This window comes from Crocuta crocuta, unplaced genomic scaffold, assembly GCF_008692635.1.
Source record: "Crocuta crocuta isolate KB4526 unplaced genomic scaffold, BGI_CrCroc_1.0 scaffold172, whole genome shotgun sequence".
NCBI lineage: Eukaryota > Metazoa > Chordata > Mammalia > Carnivora > Hyaenidae > Crocuta > Crocuta crocuta.
The window spans coordinates 1,440,549-1,455,241 of record NW_027528872.1 but is presented as its reverse complement, the minus strand read 5'-3'; the positions used below and the strand labels follow the sequence as shown (position 1 = coordinate 1,455,241).

The 14,693-nt window shown below is 38.6% G+C and overlaps 1 protein-coding gene across 4 annotated transcripts in view; it reads left to right on the top strand.

Annotated features, from left to right (window-relative positions):
- Positions 1 to 14,693, top strand: part of NTM (neurotrimin) — a 943,759-nt gene that overhangs the window by 800,538 nt on the left and 128,528 nt on the right. The window lies entirely within an intron of this gene.

The following is a 14,693-nucleotide window of genomic DNA, read 5'->3' as shown; positions in this document are numbered from 1 at the left end:
ATTTACTTTTAAAGTTATTGCAGCCTAAATGGTATGAACCTTTTGGTCTTAAATATGTCTCCACCCCCAGTCCCTTAAAATAATGGAACAACAGCAACAGCAATGAAAAACCAGTTAAGAATGCTTTAGACACAGAATCTCTTATGTTTATATCTTTATGCACAGAATGTCTTATAAACCGATTTGGTGCGACCTAACCTGTAATAGAATGCTTTCAACAGAGAGATGCATTAGGAGGCCTTAACTGACTACTTAGAAGACCAAATTCATGACTTAAAGACCTAATGATTCAGTCTCATCAATCTTTATTGTCAAAAAGTGCTTATTGATGGTCTCCTGCATTCTACGCCCTTAGCTGGAAACTTAATAGCTGGCTGACCTTGGACAAGTCACTTAACTTTTCCAGACCTTAATCCTATCATCTGCAGAACAGACTTAATAATGCTCTTTTTCCCTACCTCAAATAGTTACTGTAAAAGTAGAATTAAATCACGGACATCAAGTGGTGATATAAACAAATGAATTCTTGTATTCGTACGATGAATTGTTTTTTTTAAGCTCCCAAAAATGTTTGTGAATATATTAGCAAATGAAGAATGCACTTTTCTACATGCTCCAGGAGTAACTGAAAACAATGTTGGAAAAATACCATCTCAAACCTTACGTGCGATGGATGAAGGGCAGGGCAAGAGGGAAGTCACTGTGTCCTATCTGTCTTTTTCTCTCTGATGGAGAAGGCTGCCTTTGGCAGAATTTAGCCACTCATTTTTGCTCTTGGAACTGCTTGCTCTGAATGGTGTGATTTCTGTGGCATTTTCTTCTTTTTCTTTCTCTTTCTGGCAAAGACTCTTTGAAATATTATTTTTGCTTCCTAGATGGCAGGGCTGTATAATTGATAGCCTCTCTGGGTTGCTGGAGCTGTGCATTTAAACCATGCTTGCCTTGGCTCCAACGCCTCAGAGTTCATTACTTTTTGAAAAGCTGCACGTCTGTTTGTGTTCAGATTATTGTTGCTCTGGAGAGGGAGGTTATTGTCAGGCAGGAAGAGGAGTGTGGAGCAGAATTCATGATAATCAAATTCTTTCTTCTCTTTAGATGAATATTTCTGGGTAACAGGACTTCACATTTATCTGATATGGCTGTTCTGAACTAGGGGACCAAGGACCTTCACTTTTCCCCTGCAGCATGCTGGAGGGAGCTCAGCAACATTCAGTCCTGGGATGTGGGAGGCTGCTGCTTTGCAAATAAAGTGGGTAATAAAAGTGCCCAGCTCTGGTACTAGAGAATGATTTAATGCAGAATATATACATGTAATATTTTTAATTAAAGGTGTGGGGTATACGTGGTTCTCTGTGACAGTGTGGGTGGAGGGCACATGTCTTCTTTACTTGAGCCTGTGATCTTCTCTCAACTCTGCAGTGATCATCACATCATTGTCAGGCTCTCTATTTCTGTTTTGGCACACAGGTCTGCACACAATATTATCACTCATGTATGCCTACACATACTTTCTGCCTTGTACCGGGTCCGTGAGCATTAGAACCTCAGATTTGGTCAAGTCAACCAGGGTTGTGTAAATTTAGAATATACCAGACATGGTCTTTATAGCAGATGAAGAATAATTCCTGCACTTTTCCAAGGTGATGCAAAAATGGAGTTCCTAGAGTGGTTGTGGGGGATATTACTGAGAATTTTTATCTGGGATTCTGTCCTTCTCCATCTCTTCCTTCTCAGCCTGAAAAAAGAAATTCTACCCAATTCATTAAGGCTGAAATGAATTGTCTTCTTCGAGAAGCCACCCTTACATATATCCACATTCCAGCTCATCCCATCTTAAGAAAGTTGCTGGGTTCTCCCCTTGAATTTTCAAAAAATGTGTTTGTATTATGACTGAAGCATTCCTGTCACTGTTTTGTGATTATCCATCTTGTAGGTGTTCCATTTATCTCCACTGCATCCCTTGAGGATTGGATCTAGATTTTTAAAATTTATTTCCATTTTATCACCATCTAGCAAGGTCCTGACATATGCTTGACACTAAAGAAAGATTCATTGAATAAATCCATGAAAGGAGTTTGCTTGATCAAAGCATATTCAGATTTTCCCTCCAGTTAAGTGTTACTTTATGCAGAAGAGAATTTGTGTGGTGTGCAGAAGCCTTACTCATTTGTCTGTCCTTGGGAAACTCACATAACTTCTCATTCCGGAGGAAAATGTAGTCAGGTACAGCACCTCAGGTGGGGCTATTTGCACAAGGTTAGGTGATAAAACATAGGCTTTTTTTAAAAGATGGGATTTTGACATTTTGGTCAGTTAGATAGATTCAGTCTTCAAAGAAAAGAAAACACATAGAAAAATCAGTTTCAGAAAGAGTTTTCATCTCTATAGGAGATGAAACACTTTTAAGTTGAAGGAAGTTTCTTTCCCTTTTGCAATATAGCAAGTAGAAGATATTGTCACATCTTGTCATTTGAAGGGCATAAAACTGGGTTATATAAGTGACAAAAGATATCATGCATATGCTGGTGTTTTACAAATAATAAATATTTGAGGGATTCGTCAGTATATATACCAAAGGACTTTCTAAATAAGACACCAAGGGGTAGATTTCCTCCCAGATTTATTCTTGACAAGGGCTATTATACCTGTATACTCCTTAGTATTCTGGAAGTGAGGAAGGCTTTTAGCCTTTCTGAATCCTAGTCAAGTATATGAGCCTAAGTTTTATTGTTTCTTTGTTACTCAACCTTCTCTTGATGCGTTCCATACTAGATTGTGTGGATTATTACAGCCTAAAGCTCAGCAAAGTGGAGGTGATTATCAGAATTTGAAATGCTGTGACATTTTGCTGCCAAAAAGTAATTGATTTATTAGAGACATTACAATACATGCATGATTCAACATAAGAGGTTTCTTTGAACTTGTTCAGTATCAAATCCTGTGGGAGACTATTTGCTTTCAGCACCACGGACAGAAACTCTCTTTCATTCAGAATCAGTTGGCCTTATACAAGTAAATATTAGAGCTCAACAGTAGCACTCCAATCTAGTGGCCACAGTATGATTCAGTTTAATAGCTTTAACAATTTCAGCTGGCGAGAACCAGAACATTAATACATTGTTTTGCATTTATGTTGCCACGAAGTGGAACAAGGGACAGGATCGGATGACTTTATAATACATTATTATGATTACTATCATTATTGTTGCTAAAACTAAGGATAATATTTTACAACAAATCAGATCAAATACAGAACATTTCAGAAGGCGTTTGATGTTTCCTAACAAGCAAATTCTTAGTAATTCTGTACTTCAAAACTCTATGCAAGGAGCCATAATTGAGTTCAGTGGTTCCACACCTGAGCAATGAACCGAACAGACTAACAAAATGCCTAAAGCTAATGAAAATCTTGTTGTTGAAAGCAAAGAAGCCCCAGTGGGGCATGGGGTAAAATACTGGGAAGATTAGGATCTCTGCCTAAATGGCTGTGAACGAATGTATTTATCCTGACTAGGTAAACCTCTTGTTAATTCCCAATTGCTTCAGGCGACTATTCAAAAACTTTAAAAATAGAGACACAATTTTAATCCAGGCTACTGTTTGGTTCTTTATTTACTTTTTATTGATTATAAACTTTCCAAAGCAACTTTATTACTCCTTACACATCATGACAAAAGAAATGAAAACTAATATAACGGAGTAATATGGGGGCTTTGCTGAATAATTCACATTAAACTGGTTTAAACAATATATATCTATGTTGATGCCTGAATTAAAATTACTTATATCACAGAAGATGATGTAAGCCTTAATAACTTAGATAATATAGGGAAACTCTGGATCATTAGGATCACATCAGTAGATTGTGGTCTTAAGGATAAACACACATGTAGCTTATGCTTATCACTTGCTTGACACAAAGAGGGTGGTGATAAAATTTAATATTACGTGAGTTATCTTTTTTTGCTTTGTTATCCAGAAAAGCTCCCATGTTTACTTACATAACAAAGTATCCATATAACTAAACAGTATTCCTATTTTGCCCTTTCTGTCAAGAAGCTCAAAAAGAAATGTAAAGCTTAGTATCAAAATTTATGTTGACATTTACCATTGCATTTGAGGTATTTTCCCTTTTTTCACCTTACTATATGTGTTTACTCTTTTATTTTGTATTTTTATTGTAAGATGCCTCAGATTTATTGTGGAAATAGTGGACTAAAAATAATTATGCATAACCTGACACACACATATATATGTGTATATATATATACATATATATATAATTAGTATATATAATTTAACTTAATTTAATATTGTCTTAAATATGCCTTGGGCAGTTGACCACTTGTACTTTTTATAGATATGAAATATTTGTCCATTTTAAAAATTTAGGGTGGGGAAGGAATGCTCATGATTTATTTATCAAGAAAGCATGATGTGGGAGAAGGGAATCAACAGTTAAATTAAAATAATAAGAATTTCATTAATGTAGATTTAGGCCACCTAAGAGGGGAAGATTTTTATTCAGACAAAAATGTTTTTAAATATTATGGGAAAACGTAAGTTCTGAGAATTGAACATTTAACTTGTTAATGAATTCAAAGCAAAGAAAACTTTGGCATTTCAGGCACTCAGTTCAACAATTATATTAATTAAGTAAGCTGAATTTTCTTTTTGTTCCTGATTTTATTCATTTGCCATCTATTTGTTGAGTACCTGTTATGTTCAGGCACTCAGTATTATCTGGGCATTCAGAAATAAAGAGAGTCACTATTCTTGGAGTTTTCCAGAAGCTCCACCATCTATTAACATCTGATACAATGAGCTGTCCTAGGATGCTAGAGAAACAAACAAGAGGGTCAATACTGAACTGGTTCAAGGTGGTATGGAATCAGGGAAGGCTTCCAAATCCGAGTCTTGATTTTAAGGGCCTAAGAAGAGTTGGCTGTATGAAGTTTGAGAGTCTGCCGATTGAAGGAATCAGAATGGATGCACAAGAGAGAATTCTGGGGAAAGGAGGATGGGACAGACATTCTAATCCAGCTTATAGATAATAGCTGATAGATGTGGGAAGGCAAAGGATGTGAGTGTATGTGCATGTGTGCCTGTGTGTGTGTGAGAGAGAGACTAAGGTTGGGTGAGGATGAGATTGGAGATGTGTAAATGCTCCAGTGCTGAAAGTCTTTCGTTAATATACTCAGCTAAGGATTTTACATACTGATAACCTGAATGAAAAGTAAATAGCTTTTAATATAAACAGATAAGGGATGTCTGAGTGGCTCAGTCAGTTAAGCATCCAACTTTGGCTCAAGTCATGATCTCATGGTTTGAGAGTTCCAGCCCCAAATCAAGCTCTCTGCTGTCAGCACAGAGTCTGCTTCCGGATACTCTGTCTCCCTCTCTTTCTCTCTGCCCTTCGCCCACTCTCTCCCTCTCTCTCTCTCTCTCTCTCTCTCTCATAAATAAATAAACATTACAAAAATATAAGCAAATGAGATTTGCACTTTTGAAAAGATAATTCCAAGTCATTTTGGAAGATGGTTTGGAGAAGGGACAAAACTGGCATACTCAACTATAGTAATTTCAGGGGAGCAGTGAGAATAGCCTGTATTAAGGTAATTAGCCATGACAATAAAGAAGACTGAGTTGAATGATTTTTCATCTGTCACGAGAATCCGTAAGAATAGGTGACTGACTGGTATGGGGTATAAGGAAACTGAAGAAGAAGGAGAGAATGTCTTAACTGAAGGATTGTATATCATAGTGGTTTAGCATGTTACCTTTAGGAGCAGAATGGCTTATTTATTTATTTATTTATTTATTTATTTATTTATTTATTTAAGAGAGAGAGCATGAGTGAGAGTGGGGGAGAGGGGCAGGAGTGAGAGGAGAGAGAGAGGAGAGAGAGAGAGAGAGAGAGAGAGGGAGAGAGAATCTCAAGCAGCCTCCATGCTCAGTGCAGAGTTCAACTCAGAGCTCAAGAGCTCAGTTCCACAAGACTGGGATCATGATCTGATCCAAAATCAAGAGTTGGATGCTCAACTTACTGAGCCACCCAGGTGACCCAGAAGAATGGTTGTTTTAAGATCTGGCTGTTTTATCATGACATGTGGTTTCAGTTTCTTCAGCTGAAAATGGGAAGTGTTAATAATTATAGTAATGTAATGTTATATATACTTTCAAAAAGTTAATGGAAAATCTGGCACCCTTTCTGGACTCTCTTTAAAAGCTCATGAACACCAGTTTAAGAGCTGTTGGAATACGAAGGAGTGACTTCTTGGGTTTGGTGAGAAAATTGGCTCCTTCAGTATAGGACTTCACATCCACTTTGTATCATGTATTCACAGAATAATACGCTTTTATATAATCTGTGAAGATGAAAGAGAATAAGAATACCCTTAAAGGTGATATAATAACCCAATAGAGATATGTTGGAGGTGATTAGCAAGGGTATTTGGAAGGCAGAGAGAAGCTGATAGTTATATTAAGTCAAACACAACTTTTTAAAAAGCTACTAGGGGCATCTGGGTGGCTCCATCGGTGAAGCATCTGACTTCAGCTCAAGTCATGATCTAGCAGTTTGTGACTTCAAGTCCCATGTTGGGTTCTGCGCTCTCAGCACAGCACAGAACCTGAAGCCTGCTTCGGATTCTGTGTCACCCTCTGTCTCTCTGCCCTTTACCCACTTCTCTTTCTCTGTCAAAAATAAATAAACATAATTTTTTTAAAAAGCTACTAGACACTGATAGATAATATATTTTTTTAATGTTTTTTATTTATTTCTAGGAGAGAGAGAGAGAGACAGCGTGTGCAGGGGAGGGTCAGAGAGAGAGGGAGTCACAGACTGAAACAGGCTCCAGGCTCTGAGCTGGCAGTCAGCGCAGAGCCCGACGCGGGGCTCGAACCCACGAACCGCGAGATCATGACCTGAGTGAAAGTCGGATGCTTAACCGACTAAGCCACCCGGGCGCCCCAGACACTGATAGATAATATTAAAGGCAGTTATTAGCCTAGAAGTAAAGCAGACAGCTTCACAGAAACATGGAAAATGGGGCAAAAAAGTGTTTTAAGCCCTTAAAAGAAAAGGACAAATGAAAAAGATTTTATGCAACTGAACAGCTTTCCCTAAATAAGTAATTCCGGTTTGTCCTTGATTCTAGGCTGCAAGCTCATAGGTTCCCAAGCTCACAATTGAATGAAAAACAAAACAAAACAACTCTCTCAGAATTTTCTATAGTTTGATGTGATACCTGTACAGTCAACGTAGTCGGTAGTTCATGTCCCCATCTCCATTCCATGTATCCTTAATGAATGAAAACTTAAAATCTGATAAGGCTGTGCCATCAGGTTCCCTCTCCATTGTTTTATGTTGATACGAGACCCAAGCAAACATGGGCCTCTTCCTGGATAAAGTATCAGAGGACAAATGTGGAGAAAATAATGAGAAGAGAGGAGAAGGAAAAAATGATGAATTTTGTTCAGCACTCTATGGATATTATTAATCATTCAACACTATAACTTAAGGCTACTTATTTTACTTGAGGATCACAGAAAAAGTTACAGAAAAGTGTAAGGGAAGGGAAGCTATTCTTCTAAGGACACCAGCAACCTCTTACTGTCAAATCCCTTAACATCTTTTCAGTATTCTTTCTGCTGAAGTTGATTCCATTGCTACCCCTGTCCTTGATATTCTTTCTTTCCCAGGTTTTCATGAAACCAGTGTCTCTTGACTTTCATACAGGTCTGACCCACCTATATCAGTTTCCTTTGTTTGATATCCTAGATCCTTCTCACAAATCATAAATCTGGCATTCCTATGGATTCCAATTTTGAGTCTTTTCCCTTCCAGTCTTCCGAGGTGATGCTGCTCAGTCATGGCATTAACATAGAGGTATTAATTTGCGCAGTCCTTAGGGTGCGCTCTATCTCATCTCTTTTCTAAATTCTCAAATGATTGCAGACTATCTAGTGAGCATCTTAACTTGTATGTCCTGCAAACAACTTGAACTCAACATATTTCAAACTGTTCTTATTATCTTCTGTACCTAACTGGGTTCTTGGTTTCAATCAACAGAGATTGATTCAGGCTGACTTAACAAAAATGGAATTGATTACAAGTACATTGTATAATTCATAGAATTGACAGGTGGTTGATTCCAAAAAGGGAAAGCGGTCAATATTCACATACAACACTCACAATGAAGGAAGAATCTGCCAGGGCATTAAAGCCACTGCAGCTAACAAAGGCATCATTCTTGACATCACCATGCCACTTCTGATGTGTCTGACCATTAGACATCCCAAAGGGAATAAATTCCAAACTGTCCCTGTCTCTTTTCTTCACTTGCTAGAGATGCAGAGTCCTTGACAAGAACACCCAATAGACAGAGGTCAGTTGGTGTGCCCATTCTTCAGCTACAAGAGTGTAAAAGCACAACTCTTTGACCTTATCAGATTCTATAGTGGACTTGCTCTTATATAGCATTTCTTAAATATAGGAAGTGTTTGAATTCTGGGTAGTATTTTTAAAGAATAGCAAAATCCCACTGCATATTCCATGAGGTAAGTCTTCTCTTCAAGTGTTACTTCTCATCTCAAAAAAAAATGACACCAACATACATTCAGTCAGCCAAGCTAGAACCTCAGTATAATCTGCAATTTTTTATTTTTTGTATGGTATGAATCTATTTGTTGGTGCTGATTCTGTAAGTCACTGAGTGTTACAAATCCATCTACCAAATATTCCTTAACTCTTTTGCTTGCTACTCTTTCCCCTCTTAAATCAACCCTGTCTATGCCATTTTTTAAAGAAAACTTTTAATACTTTAAAACATTAATAATAAGGTTAAAGATGTTGTGGATGTGGGCTCCAGCATCATACATGGGTTCAAATCATACTTCTGCCACTCACTAGCTGACTGACCTTATGCATTTTACCTAACCTTGATCTGTGTTGTGTGTAAAATAAAGTTAATAATAATAAGTGCTACATGGAATTGCTGCAAGGATTAATTGAGGCAGTGTGTTTAAAGCATTTGTAATGCTCACAAACCATAGGCATTTAGTAAAGCTAACACTAAAAGTGAAAAGTAGTGGTAGTGGGTGAGGTGGTGACGATGCTAATATGGTGGTAGTAGGAGTAGAAACTACCTCTCATCAGTACTTTTTAGAATATGTAGTTTTGGGGCGCCTGGGTGGCTTAGTCGGTTCAGCGTCCGACTTTCGCTTAGGTCATGATCTCGCGGTTCGTGGGTTCGAGCCCCGCGTCGGGCTCTGTGCTGACTGCCAGCTCAGAGCCTGGAGCCTGTTTCGGAGTCTGTGTCTCCCTCTCTCTCTGACCCTCCCCTGCTCACGCTGTCTCTCTTTCTCTCCTAGAAATAAATAAAAATATTAAAAAAAAATAGAATATGTAGTCTATATTGCTGACAGCATTATCCTTCCAAAACATAAATTTGATTTTCTTACTCTCCTGCTTGGAATTCTCGATGGCTCCCATTTCCTAAGATAAAATCCACACTTTTCCATGAGGCATTTGAGCTCCTGCAAAATGGGACTCCAGATTGTCTTTCTGCCACTGTCTTGTACCACTTACTACTATCCATGTTACATTAAGGGAACATGGACCAACTCACTCCCCAGGATTTCAGACTTCTCCTCGCTTTCACACATGCTATTTTTACTTCCTGTAACACTCTTCTTTGTGCCCTTAGAGCTTCCACATTTCCTGTGTGACCCAAACACACAGCATTTTACCTTGCATTCTCCCCCTCCTTGTGTTTCCATCATACTTGACACGCATCTCACATGGTGGCACTGTACAGTATTTGTTTCAAGTATCATCAACTTCTGCACTCACTGAGTGCAGAGAAGAGCCCTTGCACTGAATGTTCCTGTTATATTCATTTCCATCCCTTTTATGTGGCACTGGTACATAGTAAGTGCTCATGGAATGGTTATTCAACTGTTGCATTAATGAACACGTTTGTAATAACCCTGAGGACATAGAGGAGACCAGAAAGAGGTGCACCAACTTGTTCCAGATGAGCACACATGTCTCACTGGCTACATTTGGAAGGGAAGTGAACAGGCAGAGTATTTGAGGGCCTTGACTCTTGCATCTCTCTGTTTTAATCATTTCCAGTTTGTGCTTGGCACAAGTCACCTTGCTAGAGACTTTAACAGAATACTGGAACACATCGTTCTTTTTTCTGAAGGAATTTTCATTCTAATAGAAACTCTAGATTAGTGGACATCATACTTATGGGACTCTGGAGCCAAATTTGCCATCACTGTTATGGAGAAGAGCCCAAGGACTGTGCATTTCTTAGTACAATATTTTAAATCAGAGATTACTACCTTTACAAAGACGGGTGCCATTTTAAAAGATCCATGTTTCCTTGGAAAGAGCCTAAGTGTCCATCAACAGATGAATGGATCAAGAAGATGTGGTTTATCTATACCATGGAATACTACACGGCAATGAGAAAGAATGAAATCTGGCCATGTGTAGCAACATGGATGGACCTTGAGGGTGTTATGCTGAGCGAAATAAGTCAGGCAGAGAAGGACAAATATCATATGTTTGCACGTATAGGAGGATTAGGAGGAACTTGACGGAGGAACAAGGGGGAGAAGAAGGGCGGAAATGGTGGGGGAAAGGGAGAGAAGCAAACCATGAGAGACTGTTGAATGCTGACAAAAACTGAGGACTGATGGATGTGGGGGGAAGGGGGGATGGGCATGGAGGAGGGCACTTGTGGGGATGAGCACTGAGTGTTATGTGGAAACTAATTTGACAATAAACTATTTGTAAAAAAAAAAGAAAAAAGAAAAAAATAGAAAAGCTCCATGTTCCTTGAGAGAACGAGGACAAGTATATTTTCTCTAGATCAAAGAAGTTGTAGAAACTTTAGATCCCCTCCACTCAAAATAAAATAAAGTCACAAACTCACAATCAGGCTAACTGCTACTTTCTTTATTGCCTTTGAAAACAAAGAACACTATTGGATGAGACTAGAAATAATTATTCAGAAATAATTTTCACAAAATTTAATTATTAAAAAACACTAATTTTATAAAAAGTGAATGAATACAGTTTCCTCTTCTAAAGTATGCCACACTACCCTGAAAGCATCCCCATGTAATATTAAGTTCTAGAGACCAGGACTCAGGAAATAGTGGTGTAAAATGCTTCGATCCCGGGCACTGTGCTCTAATTCAAACATAAAAGATCTTAGTATGTTTTTGGAAATTATAAATCATTATCTAACAAACAAAGAAATGCACAAGGGCAAAGATATGGCACACTGGTTGCCCTATATTCAGGGCAAATAGCAGAAAGTTCTCCATTGCCAAATGGCATTTGTTTTTGCTTGATAATGTGATGCCCATGCCCCTTTAACCTCCTGAGCTGCCAGCACCCCTAACTTATGTGTGACTTGATGAATGTTACTTACGTGGAAAATTGTGTGATCCCAGCATCTCCTGCACATCTATTCCAACTAAAATAAGAAAGGTAGGGATTCTGCACTTCAAAGATTTTTTTTTTTTTTTTTGCTTTGAAATGATGGGGTTTAAAGGTATCCATGGTTCTTCATGCCCCATATCCTGTGTCCACCAACAGAACAGGGGAAGTTCCACCAAAATGTGTACCTCCTTGCTGGGGTTGGAGAAAAGATCACCTTCCTTCTCCCCTGCTTTTCTTTCTTGCAGAAGAAAGGGTGAGGTTGGGCTGATCCACCTGACCCATAGCTCACTGTTTACTATTTCCAAAGCAGAGTCCTCTCCCAAGCTCACTTTAGACTTTTCTTTGCCCAGGTTTACAGGGCACTTGAACTCTCTGGGTTCTTGCAGTATACAGATAAATAGAACTCTCCTCTCTCTATTCAGCTTTCCCACCTACTACTTGATAAGTAGATCAGATTGATTTTAGGCAAAGAGCTGTTTTACCCAAAGAACATGAAAACAAACACCAATTTAAAAGAAGAGACACACCCCTATGTTTATTGCAGCATTATTTACAATAGCCAACATATGGAAGCAACCCAGGTGTCCATCAATAGATGGATGGATAAAGAAGATGTGATACATAAGGGGCGCCTGGGTGGCTTAGTCGGTTAAGCGTCCGACTTTCGCTTAGGTCATGATCTCGCGGTTCGTGGGTTCGGGCCCCGCGTCGGGCTCTGTGCTGACTGCCAGCTCAGAGCCTGGAGCCTGTTTCAGTCTGTGACTCCCTCTCTCTCTGACCCTCCCCTGCTCATGCTGTCTCTCTCTCTCTCTCTCTCCTAGAAATAAATAAAAGCATTAAAAAAAAAAGAAGATGTGATACATATATACAATGGAATATTACTCAGCCATAAAAATAGTGAGATCTTGCCATTTGTGATAGCAAGGATGGACCTAGAGGGTATGCTACGTGAGATAAATCAGATATGAAAAGACAAATACTATATGATTTCACTTATACGTGGGATCTAAAAAGCAAAATGAATTAACAAACAAACAAAAACAGACTCTTAAATACAAAGAACAAATTGCTGGTTGCCAGAGGGGAGGTAAGTGGAAGGATGGACCAAATAGAAGAATTAATAGAGGATTAAGAGGAACAAACTTCCAGTTATAAAATAAATAAGTCATGGGGCAAAAAAGTACAATAGATGAAATATAATAAATAATCTGGTAATAATGTATGATGACTACACTTATCTTTAGAGCATTGAGTAATGTACAGAATTGTTGAATCACTGTGCTGTACACTTGAAACTAATATTACATTGTGTATCAACTACACCTCAACAAAAAAGGGGGAAACAGGAAGTTTCTCTTCCTGCAGTCCTCCTGATCTGACAGTAAAACTGGTGTAGACCTTTGATCCCAACTGACGCTTTGCCCCATCCCTGAATTATTAGTACCTGAAAGGAAGAGCCACAGAAGGATTAGCAGCCTAACATTTCATTGCGGCATTTTTTGAACGTGTGTTATTTGTAATGCCATCACACAAGTTGGTTGAAGAGTTAGCTACGTATAGTTTTCTGACAGAATATTCAGTTACAAGCAGTTGACCTTCAGTCAGGTTAACACAACATTATTAATGTACTGTGTTACCGCGAACTTATGCTACACGTCGTCTGGTCAGATTTTGCAATTTAGGAGATAGCATTCTTATGAAACTGTATGGTTGTGCTTTGTGTTTTCAGCTCATCTTTTTTTTGTTGTTGTTTTAATTCCTATTGATTTGGATTATTATTGTACTCTGCCTCAGCACTCCAGATTCTTTTGCTGAGACTGTTTATACACTGTGACAGCCTTACGATGGGATCTGATCTGTTATTCTCCCAGTTCTTCTAAAAAAGTCTCCCGTCTGTGTTCTGCACTATAGAAATAGAAGAATTTTCTAGCAAAAATGGGAAACAAAACAAAAAACTCTAAGTCTTTCTTGTCAGAAGCCTTTCCATGCTTAAACATCAAATTTCCTCTCATATGTTCTTCACTCTCACGCCCTCCCCAGTATGTGTATACGTACACATGCGTGTGTATGTAAGTCTGCACAGGTTTAGACAGGCATGTACATGAACAAGCATACGTGTGCAGTTTTTGCAAGAGAAATCAAACCTTTTTTTTTTCCCTTTAATGCTCCCTTCTCACTTTTCTTTCTCTAGAGAGGAAGTTGTCTTTCATCAGAGCATCGAACTGAAATAAGCTCTGCATTTATAATGCACGTAGAGTTTTTCCAGTGCTTGTCTAATGAGAAACGATACCCAAAATTAGAGCTTGCTGCCTTCCAATTATCCCATTGCATATGATTTTGTTATACCACAAATAGTTATTTTCTTCCTTCCCCAATAGCTACATAAATGGGCTGTGGTAATCTACTCCAAACAAATGGCCAGGCATTGCTATTTTTGCTGTATATAGTAAAAAAAATAAATAAATAAAACAAAAAAAAAAAAACAAAATAAACCCACCACCCTCTATGATTATTTAAAAAGAAGAAGAAGGATCTCTTGTTAGTGTCTGCTGGTCATAATTACCAAAGTAGGCCCCCAGCTCTCTGGTATTTGTGAGAGTTGGAAGTTTGTTCTCTAAGAGCACAGCTCTTCTGCACTCTGGGAGAGAGCCTAGGGCACGGTAACAGGGGCTGCAGGCAGTGGTAGCATCAATTACTTTTACATTATTTTGGGGCTTGGATTTTCTAATGTTGCCCCTGCTTAGGGCACAGGCAAAAAATGGGTCAAGGCACTTAAAAGCAGACAGCTGCACTGGACTTGATTCATCCTAATCAAAAACAATGGCCGTGCTTGCCTATTAATCTCTTTGCCATCCTAGAAACTGAGAGATTAGGGGAAGTTGAAGTCAAATCTAAAGTGTTCTGCTTTAGATGGTTAAGAGGATGATTGAAATCAATAAATCCCGGGCTTTGGGGAAGCCCAGTTGATTCCCAAATTTACTAAACACAGAAAGAAAGAAAAGCCAGCAGGAGCCTTTAGTGACCAGAACTTGACCACTGAGCTTTGTAGCAGCCCTCTCCTCACTGGGACCTCCTAGGAGGAGCCTCAAGTTTATTTGATCCTATCTCATTATGTTCTGCCTGTGAGGAGCAGAAATCATAGTGAGGGCATGATCAAAGAAATAGAAAAACAGAGCAGCCAAGGTTGAAGGAATCAGTCAGTGACCAGCAGATCCATGAATAAATT